General features: G+C 39.5%; 1 long non-coding RNA gene and 1 other non-coding gene across 3 annotated transcripts in view; both read left to right on the forward strand.

The window, feature by feature from the left end:
• LOC138432647 (uncharacterized) overlaps nt 1–16,722 on the forward strand; it is a 77,915-nt gene that overhangs the window by 33,045 nt on the left and 28,148 nt on the right. The window lies entirely within an intron of this gene.
• TRNAC-ACA (transfer RNA cysteine (anticodon ACA)) lies at nt 11,189–11,260 on the forward strand. Its single transcript has one exon. It is a non-coding gene; the product is annotated as a tRNA-Cys (tRNA).

Genomic DNA, 16,722 nt, shown 5'->3' on the forward strand with positions numbered 1-16,722 from the left:
TGTTTTTCTTTCTGGCTTACTTCACTCTGTATAATCGGCTCCAGTTTCATCCACCTCATTAGAACTGATTCAAATGTATTCTATTTAATGGCTGAGTAATACTCTATTGTGTATACGTACCACAGCTTTCTTATCCATTCGTCTGCTGATGCACATCTAGGTTGCTTCCGTGTCCTGGCTATTATAAACAGTGCTACGATGAACATTGGGGTACATGTGTCTCTTTCAATTCTGATTTCCTCAGTGTGTATGTCCAGCAGTGGGATTGCTGGGTCATAAGGCAGTTCTATTTCCAGTTTTTAAAGGAATCTCCACACTGTTCTCCATAGTGGCTGTACTAGTTTGCATTCCCACTAACAGTGTAAGAGGGTTCCCTTTTCTCCACACCCTCTCCAGCATTTATTGCTTGTAGACTTTTGGATTGCAGCCATTCTGACTGCCGTGAAATGGTACCTCATTGTGGTTTTGATTTGCATTTCTCTGATTATGAGTGATGTTGAGCATCTTTTCATGTGTTTGTTAGCCATCTGTATGTCTTCTTTGGAGAAATGTCTATTTAGTTCTTTGGCCCATTTTTTGATTGGGTTGTTTATTTTTCTGGAATTGAGCTGCAGGAGTTGCTTGTATATTTTTGAGATTAGTTGTTTAAACAATTTTTTAAACTGAAATGTTGATTTATGATGATGTGCTAGTTTGAGGTGTATAGCAAAGTAATACATATATGTGTGTGTATTTCTCTTTTTTTCCCCATTCTCTTCAATTGTAAGTTATTACAGATATTGAGTATAATTCTCTTTGCTATACAGTAGGTCCCTTTAGGTTATCTATTTTATATATAGTAGTGTGTATATTTTAATCCAAACTTAATTTATCCCTCCCCTTGCTTTTGGTAACCATAGTTTGTTTTCTAGGTCTGTGAGTCTATTTCTGTTTTGTAAATAAGTTCATTTTGTGTGATATTTTATAGCCCACATATAAGTGATATTATATGATATTTGTTTTTCTGACTTTCCACTTAGTATAATAATCTCTAGGTCCATGCATGTTGCTGCAAATGGCATTATTTCATTTTTTTATGACTAATACTCTATCGTGTATATATACCATATATTCCTTATCCACTAATCTGTTCATGGACACCTGTTTCCATGTCTTGGCTATTATAAATAGTGCTGCAATGAATAATGGGGCACATGTATCTTTTTGAATTATGATTTTCTCCAGATATATGCCCAGGAGTGGGAAAGCAGGTTATATGGTAACTGTCTTTTCTAAATTAATTAATTAAAAAAAAACATACACACACTGCATGGCATGCAGGATCCCAGTTCCCCAAAAAAGAATCAAACCTGTGCCCGCTGCAGTGGACTGCCAGGGAAGTCCCAGTAGCTGTATTTTTAGTTTTTAAGGGAACTTCCATTTTGTTTTTCGTAGTGGCTGTATCAATTTACATTCCTACTGATAGTGTAGGAGGGTTCCCTTTTCTCCACACCCTCTCCAGCATTTATTGTAGATGTTTTGATGATGGCCATACTGACCCATGTGAGGTGATAGTTCACTGCAGTTTTGATTTGTACTTCTCTAATAACTAGGGAATTATTCTAGTTCTATGCTCTAGAACTAGAAATATGAGCAAATATGAGCATATTTTCATGTACTTTTTGGCCATCTGTACATCTTTGGAGAAATGTCTATTACATCGTTTGCCTGTTTAATGATTTGGTCATTTGGTTTTTGTATATTGTATGAGCTGTGTGTATTGCATATTTGGGAGATTAATCTCTTATTGGTCACATCATTTGCAAATATTTTCTCCCAAGCTCTAGGTTCTCTTTTCATTTTTTAAAAAATGATTTCTTTTGCTATGTTGTTGTTCTTCAGTCACTAAGTCATGTCCACCTCTTTGTGACCCCTTGGACTGAAGCACACCAGGCTTCCCTGTCCTTCACTATCTCCCAGAGGTTGCTCAAACTCATGTCCATTGAGTTGCTGATGCTATCCAAGCATCTCATCTTCTGCCATCCCCTTCTCCTGTCATCAATGTTTTCCAAGATCAAAGTCTTTCCCAATGATTGGCTCTTTGCATCAGGTGGCCAAAGTATTGGAGCTTCAATTTCAGGATCAGTCCTTCCATTGAATATTCAGGGTTGATTTCTTTTAGGTTTAACTGGTTTGATGTCCCTGCACTCCAAGGGACTCTCAAGAGTCTTCTCCAACACCACAGTTTGAAAGCATCAGTTTTTTGGCACTCAGCCTTCTTGATGGTTGAACTCTAACATTCGTACAAGACTACTGGAAAAACCATAGCTTTGATTATTCAGACCTTTGTCAGCAAAAGCTTTTAGGCTGAATTAGGTCCCACTTTTTTATTTTTGTTTTTACCTTCATTACTCTGAGAGATGGATCCAAAAAGATATTTCTGTGATTTATTTCAAGGAGTAATCTGCCTATGTTTTCGTCTAGGAGCTTTATAGTATCTGGTTTTACATTTAGGTCTTTAAACCATTTTGACTTCATTTTTTTATGTGTGCTACAGTGTTTTAATTTCATTTTTTTTTCTACATGTAACGGTCCAGTTTTCCCAGCATCACTTATTGAAGAGACTGTCTTTCCTCCATTGTATATTCCTGCCTCTCTTGTCTTAGATTAAGTGGCCATAGGTGTGTGGGTTTATTTCTGGGCTTTCTCTTCCATTCTATTGATCTACATTTCTGTTTTTGCACCAGTACCAAACTGTTTTGATGACTAAAGCTTTGTAATATGGTCTGAAGCCAGGGAACCTGATTCCTCCAGCTCCATTTTTCTTTTTCAAGATTGCTTTGGCTATTCAGGGGCTTTTGAGTTTCCATATAGATTAAGGGGAAAAAAATTGTTCTAGTTCTGCCAAAAATGCCATTGATAATTTGCTAGGAATTTCATTAAATCTGTGGATTGCCTTTGATAGTATACTAATTTCTAATACTGATTATTTCAATCCAGTAACATAGCATATCTTTCCATTGGTTTGTGTCATCCTCAGTATTCTCATCAACAACTTACAGGTTTTGGAGTACAGGTCTTTTGCCTCATTCAGTTCAGTTCAGTTGCTCAGTCGTGTCTGACTCTTTGCGATCCCATGAATCGCAGCACGCCAGGCCTCCTTGTGCATCACCAACTCCCAGAGTTCACTCAGACTTATGTCCATCGAGTCAGTGATGCCATCCAGCCATCTCATCTTCGGTCATCCTCTTCTCCTCTTGCCCCCAATCCCTCCAAGCATCAGAGTCTTTTCCAATGAGTCAACTCTTCACATGAGGTGGCCAAAGTACTGGAGTTTCAGCTTTAGCATCATTCCTTCCAAAGAAATCCCAGGGCTGATCTCCTTCAGAATGGACTGGTTGGATCTCCTTGCAAGCCCAAGGGACTCTCAAGAGTCTTCTCCAACACCACAGTTCAAAAGCATCAATTCTTCAGCACTCAACCTTCTTCACAGTCCAACACTCACATCCATACATGACTACTGGAAAAACCATAGCCTTGACTAGACGGACCTTAGTCGGCAAAGTAATGTCTCTGCTTTTGAATATGCTATCTAAGTTGGTCATAACTTTTCTTCCAAGGAGTAAGCGTCTTTTAATTTCATGGCTGCAGTCACCATCTGCAGTAATTTTGGAGCCGCCCAAAATAAAGTCTGACACTGTTTCTACTGTTTCCCCATCTATTTCCCATGAAGTGATGGGACCGGATGCCATGATCTTCGTTTTCTGAATGTTGAGCTTTAAGCCAACTTTTTCGCTCTCCTCTTTCGCTTTCATCAAGAGGCTTTTTAGCTCCTCTTCACTTTCTGCCATAAGAGTGGTGTCATCTGCATATCTGAGGCTATTGATATTTCTCCTGGCAATCTTGATTCCAGCTTGTGTATCTTCCAGTCCATTAGGTAGGTTTATTCCTAGGTATTTTATTCTTCTGATGTAGCAGTAAATGTGATTGTTTTCTTAATTAATATTTCTGATCTTTTGTTGTTAATATATAGGATGCAAGAGATTTTTGTAGTATTGATTCTGTATCCTGCAGCTTTACTGAGTTCACTGATGAGTTCTGGTAGTTTTCTGCGAGAATATTTAGGATTTTCTGTGCATAGTATCATGTCATCTGCAAATAATAGCAGTTTTGCTTCTTTTTCAATTTGTATTCCTTTTATTGCTTTTCCTTCTCTGATTGGTAGGAATTCCAAAATTATGTTTAATGTGGCAAGAGTAGGGCAACCTTGTCTTGTTCCTGATCTCAGAGGAAATACTTTTATCTTTTCACTGTTGAGAATGATGTTTCTATGGATTTGTCATGTATCTTCTGGTCAGTTCACTAGCTCAGTGGTGTCCGACTCTTTGTGACCCTATGAACCACAGCACACCAGGCCTCCCTGTCCATCATCAACTCCTGGAGTTCACCCAAACTCATGTCCATTGAGTCAGTGATGCCATCCAACCATCTCATCCTCTGTCATCCCCTTCTTCTCCTGCCCTCAATCTTTCCCAGCATCAGGGTCTTTTCAAATGAGTCAGCTCTTTGTGTCAGGTGGCCAAAGTATCGGAGTTTCAGCTTCAGCATCAGTCCTTCCAGTGAACAACCAGGACTGATCTCCTTTAGGATGGACTGATTGGATCTCCTTGCAAGCCCAAGAGACTCTCAAGAGTCTTCTCCAACACCATAGTTTAAAAGCATCAATTCTTCAGCACTCAGTTTTCTTCACAGTCCAACTCTCACATCCATACATGACCACTGGAAAAACCATAGCCTTGACTAGGTAGACCTTTGTTGACAAAGTAATGTCTCTGCTTTTTAATATGCTGTCTGGGTTGGTCATAACTTTTCTTCCAAGGAGTAAGCGTCTTTTAATTTCATGGCTGCAATCACCATCTGCAGTGATTTTGGAGCCCCCAAAATAAAGTCTGCCACTGTTTCCCCATCTATTTGCCATGAAGTGGTGGGACCGGATGCCATGATCTTAGTTTTCTGAATGTTGAGCTTTAAGCCAACTTTTTCGCTCTCGTCTTTCACTTTCATCAAGAGGCTCTTTAGTTCTTCACTTTCTGCCATAAGGGTGGTGTCATCTGCATATCTGAGTTTATTGATCTTTCTCCCAGCAATCTAGGTTCCAGTTTGTGTTTCTTCCAGTCCAGTGTTTCTCATGATTTACTCTGCATATAGGTTAAATAAGCAGGGTGACAATATACAGCCTTGACGTACTCCTTTTCCTATTTGGAACCAGTCTGTTGATTGGTTCAACAGTTGATTCCTGACCTGCATACAGGTTTCTCAAGAGGCAGGTCAGGTGGTCTGGTATTCCCATCTCTTTCAGAATTTTCCACAGTTTATGGTGATCCACACTGTCACAAAGACTTTGGCACAGTCAATGAAGCAGAAATAGATGTTTTTTCTGGAACTCTCTTGCTTTTTCGATGACCCAGCAGATGTTGGCAATTTGATCTCTGGTTTCTCTGCCTTTTCTAAAACCAACTTGAACACCAGGAAGTTCACAGTTCACATATTGCTGAAGCCTGGCTTGGAGAATTTACTTTGAGCATTACTTTACTAGCATGTGAGATGAATGCAATTGTGTGGTAGTTTGAACATTCTTTGGCATTGCCTTTCTTTGGGATTGGAATGGAAACAGACCTTTTCCAGCCCCGTGGCCACTGCTGAGTGTTCCAAATTTGCTGCCATATTGAGTGCAGCACTTTCACAGCATCATCTTTTAGGATTTGAAATAGCTAAGCTGGAATTCCATCACTTCCACTAGCTTTGTTCGTAGTGATATTTCCTAAGGCCCACTTGACTTCACATTCCAGGATGTCTGGCTCTAGGTCAGTATGAGTGATCACATCATCGTGATTATCTGGGGGTTATGAAGATCTTTTTTGTATGGTTCTTCTGTGTATTCTTGCCATCTCTTCTTCATAGCTTCTGCTTCTGTTAGGTCCATACCATTTCTGTCCTTTATCGAGCCCATCTTTGCATGAAATATTCCCTTGGCATCTCCAATTTTCTTGAAGAGATCTCTAGTTTTTCCCATTCTATTGTTTTCCTCCATTTCTTTGCACTGATGACCTTTATTATATTGAGGTAGGTTCCCTGTATTCCTACTTTGTAAAGTTTTTTTTTTTTTTTTAATTATAAATGGATGCAAGGAGATCCAACTAGTCCATCCTAAAGGAGATCAGTTCTGGTGTTCACTGGAAGGACTGATTTTGAAGCTGAAACTCCAATATTTTGGCCACCTGATGCAAAGAGCTGATTCATTTGAAAAGATCCTGATTCTGGGAAAGATGGAGGGCAGGAGAAGGGGATGACAGAGGATGAGATGCTTGGATGGCATCACTGACTCAATGGACATGAGTGTGAGTAAACTCCGGGAGTTGGTGATGGACAGGGAGGCCTGGCATGCTGCAGTCCATGGGGTCGGAAAGAGTCAGACATGACTGAGCAACTGAACTTAAATTGATGTTGAATTTTATCAGAAATTTTTTCTGCATTTCTTGAGATGATCCTATAGTTTTTATTCTTTAGTTACTATGGTGATTGATTTTTTGACACTGAAGAATCCTTGCATTCCTGGGATAAATCTCACTTGATCATGGTTTAGCCACTAAGTAGTGCCTAACTTTTTACAATCCCATGACTACAGCTTACCAGGCTCCTCTGTCGTCCACTATCTCACAGAGTTTGCTCAAACTCATGTCCATTGAGTCAGTGATACTATCTAACCATTGTATCCTCTGCTGCCCCCTTCTCCTTTTGCCTGCAATCTTCCAGCACCAGGGTCTTTTCCAGTGAGTTGACTTTTCACATCAGGTGGCCAAAGTATTACTGCTTCAGCTTCAGTATCAGTGCTTCCAATGAAATGAATATTCAGGATTGAGTGCCTTTAGGATTGATTGGTTTGGTATCCTTGAAGTCCAAGGGACTCTCAAGAGGATTCTTCAGCACCACAATTGGAAAGCATCAATTCTTGTACGCTCAGCCTTCTTGATGGTCTGACTCTCACATCCATACATGACTACCGGAAAAATCATAGCTTTGACTATACAGACCTTTGTCAGCGAAGTGATATCTCTGCTTTTAAATATGCTGTCTAGTTTTGTCACAACTTTCCTTCCAAGGAGCCAGCATTTTTCAATTTAATGGCTGTAGTCACTGTCCACAGTGATTCTGCAGCCCAAGAAAATCTGTCACTGCTTCCATGTTTTCCCCTTCTCTTTGCCATGAAGTGATGGAGCAGATACCATGATCTTAGTCTTTTGAATGTTGAGTTTTAAGCCAGCTTTTTCACTCTTTTTCACTTTCATCAAGAGGCTCTTTAATTCCTCTTCACTTTCTGCCGTTAGTATGGTATCATCTGCATAACTGAGGTTGATTTATCTCTCAGCCGTCTTGATTCCCGCCTGTGATTCATCCAGTTCAGCATTTTGCATGTTGTACTCTACGTTTAAGTTACATAAGCAGAGTGACAATATACAGCCTTATCTTACTCCTTTCCCAATTTTGAATCAGTCCATTGTTTCATGTAAGGTTCTAGCTGTTGCTTCTTGACCTGCATACTGGTTTCTCAGAGGACAGGTAAGGTGGTCTGGTATTCCCATCTCTTTCAGAATTTTCCACAGTTTGTTGTAACCACACAGTCAAAGGCTTTCACATAGTCAATGAAGCAGAAGTAGATGTTTTTCTGGAATTCCCTTGCTTTTTCTATGATCCACTGGATGTTGGCAGTTTGATCTCTGGTTCCTCTACCTTTTTAAAACCCAGATTATACATCTGGAAGTTCTCAGTTCACATACCACTGAAGCCTAGCTGGAAGGATTTTGACCCTAACCTAGCCTGTGAAATGACTGCAATTGTGTGGTAGTTTGAATATTCTTTGGCATTGCCCTTCTTTAGGATTAGAATGAAAACTGACCTTTTCCAGTTCTGTGGCCACTGCTGAGTTTTCTAAATTTGCTGACAAACTGAGCACAGCACTTTAACAGCATCATCTTTTAGGATTTTAAATTGCTCAACTGGAATTTCATCACCTTCATTAGCCTTATTTGTAGTAAAGCTTCTTTAGGCCCACTTGACTTCAGAATCCAGGATATCTGGCTCTAGGTGAGTGACCACACCATCATGGTTATCTGGATTTTTAAGACCTTCCTTGTATAGTTCTGTGTATTCTTGCTATGTCTTAATCTTTTCTGCTTCTTTTATGTCCTTGTCATTTTTTGTCCTTTATCATGCCCTTCCTTGCATGAAATGTTTCTGTGATATTTCCAATCTTTGAAGAGATCTCTAGTCTTTCCCATTCTATTGTTTTCCTGAATCTCTTTGCATTGTTTATTTAAGGAGACCTTTTTATCTCTCCTTGCTATTCTCTGAAACTCTTCATTCAGTTAGTTATATCTTTCCCTTTCTCTCTTGCCTTTCGCTTCTCTTCTTTCCTCTGCTATGTTTAAAGCCTCTTCAGACAACCACTTTGCCTTCTTGCATTTCTTTTTCTTTGAAATGGTTTTGGTCACTGACTTCTGTATGATGTTCCAAACCTCTGTCCATAGTTCTTCAGGCAATCTGTCAGATCTATTCCCTTGAATCTGTTCACCACCTTCACTGTATAATCATAAGGGATTTGATTTAGGTCATACCTGAATGGCCTAGTGGTTTTCCCTGCTTGCTTTGATTTAAGCCTGAGTTTTACAATAAAGAGCTCATGATCTGAGCTACAGTCAGCTCCAGGTCTTGTTTTTGCTAACTATATAGAGCTTCTCCATCTTTGGCTGCAAAAATAATATTCGATCTGATTTCGGTATTGATGTCCATGTGTTGAGTTGTTGCTTATGTTGTTGGGAAAGAGTGTTTGCTATGACCAGTGTGTTCTTTTGGCAAAACTCTTCTTAGTTTTTGCCCTGCTTCATTTTATACTCCAAGGCCAAATTTTCCTGTTATTCTGTGTATCTCTTGACATCCTACTTTTGCTTTCAAATCCCCTATGATGAAAAGGACATTTTTGGGGGGTTGTTAGTTCTAGAAGGTGTTCTAGAGAGTGCTGTAGGTCTTCATAGAACTGGTCAACTTCAGCTTCTTCAGGATCAGTGGTTAGGGCACATGGATTTGGGTTGGCTTACCATGATATTGAATGGTTTGCTTTGGAAATGAACTGAGATCATTCTGTCATTTTTGGATTGCACCCAATTACTGCATTTTGGACTCTTGTTGACTGTGAGGGCTAATCCATTCCTTCTAAGGGATTCTTGCCTACAGTAGTAGATATAATAGTCATCTGAATTAAATTTGTCCATTCCTCTCCACTTTAGTTCACTGATTTCAAAGTGATGATATTTTCAATGCCATCTCTTGCTTGACCACATCCAATTTCTCTTGATTGATGGACCTAACATTCCGGGTCCTAATATTGTTCTTTAAAGCACTGGACTTTACTTTCACCAACAGACTCATCCACAGTGGAGCCTTGTTTCCACTTTGGCCCAGTTCCTTCATTTTTTCTGGCACTATTAGTAATTGTCCTCCACACTTCTCCAATAGCATATTGGACACCTTCCAACCTCGAGGGCTCATCTTCTGGTGTCATGTCTTTTTGCCTTTTCATATTGTCCATGGGGTTCGTCAGTCAAGAATACTGGAGTAGTTTGCCATTCCCTCCTCCAGTGGACCACATTTTGTCAGAACTCTTCACTCTGACTCATCTGTCTTTGGGTGGTCCTGCACTACATGACTCATAGCTTCATTGAGGTATGCAAGCCCCTTCACCATGTGAAGGCTGTGTCCTTCTAATGTATTGTTGAATATGGTTTGCTCGTCCTTTGTTGAGAATTTTTGTGTCTATATTCAGAATTGGTATTGGCCTGTAATTTTCTTTTTCTTTTTGTTGTATCTTTGTCCAGTTTTGGTGGCCTCATAGAATAAGTTTGGGAGTATTCCTTCCTCTGTAATTCTGGGCAATAATTTCAGAGGATAGATGTTACATCTTCTCTATGTTTGATGTACTTCACCTGTGACGACATCTGCTCTTGAACATTGTTGGGGGTTTTCAAATCACAGTTTCAATTTAAGTACTTGTGATTGGTCTGTTCATATTTTCTATTTATTACTGGTTCAGTCTTGGGAGACTGTACCTTTCTAAGAATTTTTCCATTTCTGCTAGGTTGTCTTTTTATTGGCGTATAGTTGCTTTTATTGTTGTTCAGTTGCTATGTCATGTCTGACTCTTTGTGACCCCGTGAACTGCAGCACCCTAGTGTTCCCTGTCTTTCACTATCTCCCTGAGTTTGTTGAAACTCATGTCCATTGAGTCAGTCATGCCATCCAACCATCTCATCCTCTGTCACCCTTCTCTTCTTGCCCTCAAACCTCCCCAGCATCAGTCTTTTAAAGTGAGTTGGCTGTTTCTATAAGGTAGCCAAGGATTTGGACCTTCAGCTTTAGCATCAATCTTTCCAGTGAATAGTCAGGGTTGATTTCCTTTAGGAGTGACTGGTTTGATCTTGCAGTCCAGAGGACTCTCAAGAGTCTTCTCCAGCACCACAATTGGAAAACACCGATTCTTCAGTGCTCAGCTTTCTTTATGGTCCACCTCTCACATTCGTATGTGACTACCTGAAAAACCAGTTTTGACTATACAAACCTTTGTTGGCTAAGTGTATCTCGACTTTTTAATACTCTCTCTAGGTGTGTCACAACTTTTCTTCCAAGGAGCAAAATTCTGCAGTGATTTTGGAGCCCAAGAAAATAAAATCTGTCACTGTTTCCACTTTTCCCCCATCTATTTGTCATGAAATGATGGGACTGAATGCCATGATGTTTGTTTTTTGAATGTTGAGTGTTTTTTTTTTTGAAACAAAGATGAATATTTTTAATGATAAAAGATAAAATTCACAAAGAAGATAGACATCATAAACCATTAGACACCTAACAACAAAGAAACAAAGATACAGAAAGCAAAAATTGGAAGAAATAGAAAAGAAAAAAATACATAATCATATTGAGACATATTAACATTTCTCTGAGAATATATTTCTCTGAGTACAGAAAAAATAAGAACAGGAGCATCTTGAATGATGCCATTAATAATTTAAATATTATATTTAATTAATTTAATCATATCTCACAGAAACATATTTAAAATTTTTATCTCATATGTTGTTATTAGATGTCCATAGGGTCTTCCCTGGTAGCTCAGATGGTAAAGCGTCTGCCTACAATGCAGGAGCCCCAGGTTCGATCCCTGGGTCGGGAAGATCCCCTGGAGAAGGGAATGGCAACCCACTCCAGTATTCCTGAATGGAAAATCCCATGGACTGAGGAGCCTGGTAGGCTACAGTCCATGGGGTCGCAAAGAGTCGGACACAACTGAGCGACTTCACTTCACTTCATAGGATATTTAGAAAAACTGGCATAAAGATAAGTAATACTAAATTTCAAAAAGTAGAATTCTTTGGGTGTGATTCAGTTATATCTATATACATATAATACTTTTGAAATTATTTTCCATAACAGATTATTACAAGATATTGACTATAGTTCCCTGTTTTAGACAGTAAACCTTTGTTTGTTGCATATCTATTTTTCTTAAATTAGAGATCTAGCATTCTATTCATACTAAGTCAAAAAGTAAAATCAAAATGTCATAAATTTTTTAGTTAGGCAAAAATTCATATTCTATACATATTATACATATTATTTATATATATGTATAGAAAAGCCCCTCTAGTACTCTTAATAAAGGCTTGAGAAAGGATGCAAAAAGAGATGGAGAGATTGGAAAACATAAATGAAATGGGAGCATTGAATATGAAATAGAAAAAGTGAAAGTAGATAAAAGTAAAAGATCCTCATATAGTCCAGTTGTTTTTAAACATGGCTGCTGATTAGAAACATATCTGGCATTTTGGCAAAAAGGAAGAAAGCAATACCTGGGCATTTGTATAATTCAGAAAATTCCAAGATAATTCTGCTATCTGGATTTTAAAACTTGATTACAGGCTTTTCTATTAAATGGTAGTTTTGGTGACATAGAATTCTATTATTTTTCTGTTGACCAATCATGATACAATGGTATTGAGTAATACATAATCACAATAGTACAAGATGTTTATCAGTTTTCACAATTTATAGCCAGACAAAAAATTAAAGATAATTAACCATTGCAAGCCATAATGGGAGCATGAGTAACCTAACAATATAAAATAATCACATACAAGCTGGGGGGTCAAGCAGAGTGATGTGGTAAGTGAAAGTCATACATGCACACGTTCTCATCTGCTCAGCCAGTCTGTCTTTTGGTTGGTACATTTAATCCATTTACATTTAAGGTAATTATCAATATGTGTGATCCTATTACCATCTTCTTAATTGTTTGGGGTTTATTTTCTGTAGGTAGGTCTTTTCTTTCTCTTGTTTCTTGCCTAGAGATGTTCCTTTAGCATTTGTTGTAAAGTTGGTTTGGTGGTGCTGTATTCTCTTAATTTTTGCTTGTCTGGAAAGCTTTATTTCTCCATTAAATCTAAAGGAGAATTTTTCTGGGTAGAGTATTCTTAGTTGTAGGTTCTTCCCTTTCATTACTTTAAATATACCATGCCATTCCCTTGTGGTCTGTCAAGTTTCTGTTGAGAAATCAGCTGATAGCCTGATGGGACTTCCCTTGTATGTTGTCATTTTTCCCTTGTTGCTTTTAATATTTTATCTCTTTAATTTTTGTCAGTTTGATTACTATGTGTCTTGGTGTGTTCTTCCTTGAGTTTATCCTGCCTGGGACTCTATGCCTGCCGGACTTGGTTGATTACTTCCTTTTCCATGTTAGGGAAGTTTTCAGCTAGTATGTCCTCAAATATTTTCTCAGGTCCCCTTTCTCTCTCCTCATGCTGGGACCTCTGTAATATGAAAGCTTGTGCATTTATTGTTGTCCCAGGGGTCTTTTAGGCTGTTTTCATTTCTTTTCATTCCTTTTCCTATGTTCTGTTCTGTGGCAGTGATTTCTACCATTCTGTCCTCCAGGTCATTTATCCATTGTTCTGCCTCAGTTATTCTGGTATTGATTCCTTCTAGTGATTCATCTCTGTTTGTTCTTTAGTTCTTCTAGGTCTTTGGTAAACATTTCTTGCATCTTCTCAATCTTTGTCTCCATTCTTTTTCTGAGATCCTGAATCATCTTCACTATCATTCTGAATTCTTTTTCTGAAAGGTTGCCTATCTCTAATTTAATTGTTTCTCTGGGGTTCTATCTTGTCCCTTCAACTGGAACATAACTTTCTGCTTTTTCATGCTGATTAACTTTCTGTAATTTTGTCACTGTGGGGTTGTGGTTGTTCTTGATTCTTCTGTCTGACATCTGATGGAGGAGGCTAAGAGGCTTGTGTGGGTTTCCCTGGTGGCTCAGCTGGTAAAGAATCCACCTGTAATGCACAAGACCCCGGGTTCAATTCCGGGGTCAGGAAGATCCCCTGGAGAAGGGATAGGCTACCCACTCCAGTATTCTTGGGCTTCCCTGGTGGCTGAGACAGTAAAGAATCCACCTGCAAGGTGGGAGACTTGGGTTTGATCCCTGGGTTGGGAAAATCCTCTTGAGAAGGGAAAGGTTACCAACTCCAGTATTCTGGCCTGGAGAATTCCATGGCTTACACAGTCCATGGGGTAGCAAAGAGTTGGACATGACTGAGTGACTTAAAATATAATGTAAGCTTCCTGATGGAAGGGAGTGGTGATGAGAAGCACTGGGTCTTGCTCTGGTGGGCAGGGCCTTGCTCAGTAAAGCTTTAATCCAGTTGAGGAGGGTTGTGCTTTCTCCCTGGTAGTTTTTTGGCCTGAGGCGACCCAGCCCTCTGGTCTTCGGGGGCAATGGTTGGATTACTGGAGACCTCCAAGAGGGTTTACACCAAAGGGGACCTTCCCAGACTGCTGTTGTCAGTCCCTCCTCCATCCCCGTGGTGAGCCCCTAGTGACCCAAGCCTCTACAGAGACCCTCCAACACTAGTAAACTAGTAGTTTTGGTTCAGTCTCTTGTAGAGTCACTGCTCCTTTCCTCTGAGCCTTGGTGTACACAAGGTTTTGTTTGTGTCCTCTAAGACTGGAGTCTCTGTTTCTCCCAGTTCTGTGGAAGCCTTGTAATCAAATCCGCTGGCCTTCAAGGTCAGATTCACTGTCACTTTGTTGCGTCCCCAGGCTGGGAAGCCTGATATGGGGTTCTGAACCTTCACAACAGTGGGAGAACTTCTTTGCTATTATTGTTCTCCACTTTGGTATTATTTGTTCTCCATTTGGTGGGTATTGGATTTGATTTTATTGTGATTGTGCCCCTCCTGCTGTCTTGCTGTGGCTTCTACTTTGTCTTTGGACACGAGGTATCTGTTTTTCATCAGTTCCAGCATCATCCTGTTGATGATTATTCAACAGCTAGTTGTGATTTTGGTGCTCTTGCAGGAGGAAAGGAGCCCATGTCCTTTTACTCTGCCATCTTTGAAGGTTGAGTTTTAAGCCAGCTTTTTCGCTCTCCTCTTTCTCCTTCATCAAGAGGCTCTTTTAATTCCTCTTTGTTTTCTGCCAATAGAGTGATATCATCTGCATATCTGAGATTATTAATATTTCTCCCAGCAATCCTGATTCCAGTTTGTGTTTCATCTAGCCTGGCATTTTGCATGTCTTCTGCATATAGATTAAACAGGGTGACACTATACAGCCTTGATGTACTCTTTCCCCAGTTTTGAACCAGTCTCTTATTCCATGTCTGGTTCTAACTGTTGCTTCTTGACCTACATACAGGTTTCTCAGTGGGCAGGTAAGGTAATCTAGTATTCCCATCTCTTTCAGAATTTTCCACAGTTTGTTGTGATGCACAGTCAGAGGTTTTAGCATAGTCAATGAAGCAGAGTAGATGTTTTTTCTGGAATTCCCTTTTTCTATGATCCAGCAGATGTTGGCAATTTGATCTCTGGTTTCTCTGCCTTTTCTAAATGCTATTTGTACATCTGGAAATTCTTGATTCATGTACTGCTAAATCCTAGCTTTTGAAGGATTTTAAGCAAAACCTTGCTAGCATGTGAAACAAGTGCAATTGTGTGGTAGTTTGAACATTCTTTGGCATTGCTCTTCTTTGGGATTAGAATGGAAACTGACCTTTTCCGGTCCAGTGGCCACTGCTGAGTTTTCCAAATTCGCTTACATGAGTGCAACACTTTCACAGTATCATTTTTTAGGATTAGAAATAGCTCAGCTGGAATTCCGTCACCTCCACTAGCTCTGTTTGTACTAATGCTTCCTAAGGCCCACTCAACTTCACATTCCAGGATGTCTGGCTCTTGGTGAGTGACCACACCATCATTGTTGTCCTGGTCATTAAGATCTTTTTTGTGTAATTCTGTTCTTGCCACCTCTTCTTAATGTCTTCTGTGTCTGTTAGTTCTTTACCATTTGTGTCCTTTATTGTGCTCATCTTTGCATGAAATGTTCCCTTGGTATCTCTAATTTTCTCAAAGAGATCCCTCTGGTCTTTCCCATTGTATTGTTTTCCTCTATTTCTTTGGATTGTTCACTTATGGCTTTCTTATCTCTCCTTGCTATTCAGTTGGGTAGATCTTTTTCTTTCTCCTTTGCCTTTTGCTTCTCTTCTTTTTCTCAGGTATTTGTAAGGCTTCCTCAGACAACCATTTTCCTTCTTGCATTTCTTTTTCTTGGGGACAGTTTCCATCACCACTTCCTGTAGAATGATATGAACCTCCATCCATAGTTCTTCAGGCACTGTCTACCAGATATAGTCCCTTGAACCTTATTTGTCACCTCCACTATATAATCATATGGGATTTGATTTAGGTCATATCTGAATGGCCTAGTGGTTTTTCCCTACTATCTTCAATTTAAGCCTGAAGTTTGCAGTAAGGAGCTGATCATCTGAGCCAGTCAGCTCCAGGTCTTGTTTTTGCTGATTATATAGAGCTTCTCCATCATAATCCATCTGATTTCTGTATTGACCATCTGGTGATGTCCACATGAAGAGTTATCTCGTGTTGTTGGAAAAGAGTGTTTGCTATCACCAGTGCATTCTCTTGGCAAAACTGTGTTAGTCTTTTCCCTCTTTCATTTTGCACTCCACGGCCAAACTTGCCTGTTACTCCAGGTATCTCTTGACTTCCTACTTTTGCATTCCAGTCCCCTATGTTGAAAAAGACATCTTTTTTTGGGTGTTAATTTTAGGAGGTCTTTTACGTCTTCAGAGAATCATTCGACTCCAGCTTCTTCAGCATTAGTTGTTGGGGCATAGATTTGGATAATCATAGTGTTGAATGGTTTGCCTTAGAAACAAACCAAGATCATTCTGTCATTTTTGAGACTGCACCCAAGTACTACATTTTGGACTCTGGTTGACTGTGAGGGCTACTCCATTCCTTCTAAGGTATTCTTGCCCACAGTAGTAGATATAATGGTCATCTAAATTAAATTTGCTCATTGCCATCCATTTTAGTTCACTGATTCCTAAAACACTGTCTTGCTATCTCTTGCTTGACCACATCCAATTTCCCTTGATTGATGAACCTAACATTCCAGGTTCCTATGCAATACTGTTTTTTACAGCATCAGAGTTTACTTTCACCACCAGATACCCACAACTGGGCATTGTTTCTGCTTTGGCACAATCTCTTCATTCTTTCTAGAGCTGTTTCTCTGCTCTTCCCCAGTAGCATATTGGACACCTACCAACCTAGGGAGCTC

This window comes from Ovis canadensis, chromosome 2, assembly GCF_042477335.2.
Source record: "Ovis canadensis isolate MfBH-ARS-UI-01 breed Bighorn chromosome 2, ARS-UI_OviCan_v2, whole genome shotgun sequence".
NCBI lineage: Eukaryota > Metazoa > Chordata > Mammalia > Artiodactyla > Bovidae > Ovis > Ovis canadensis.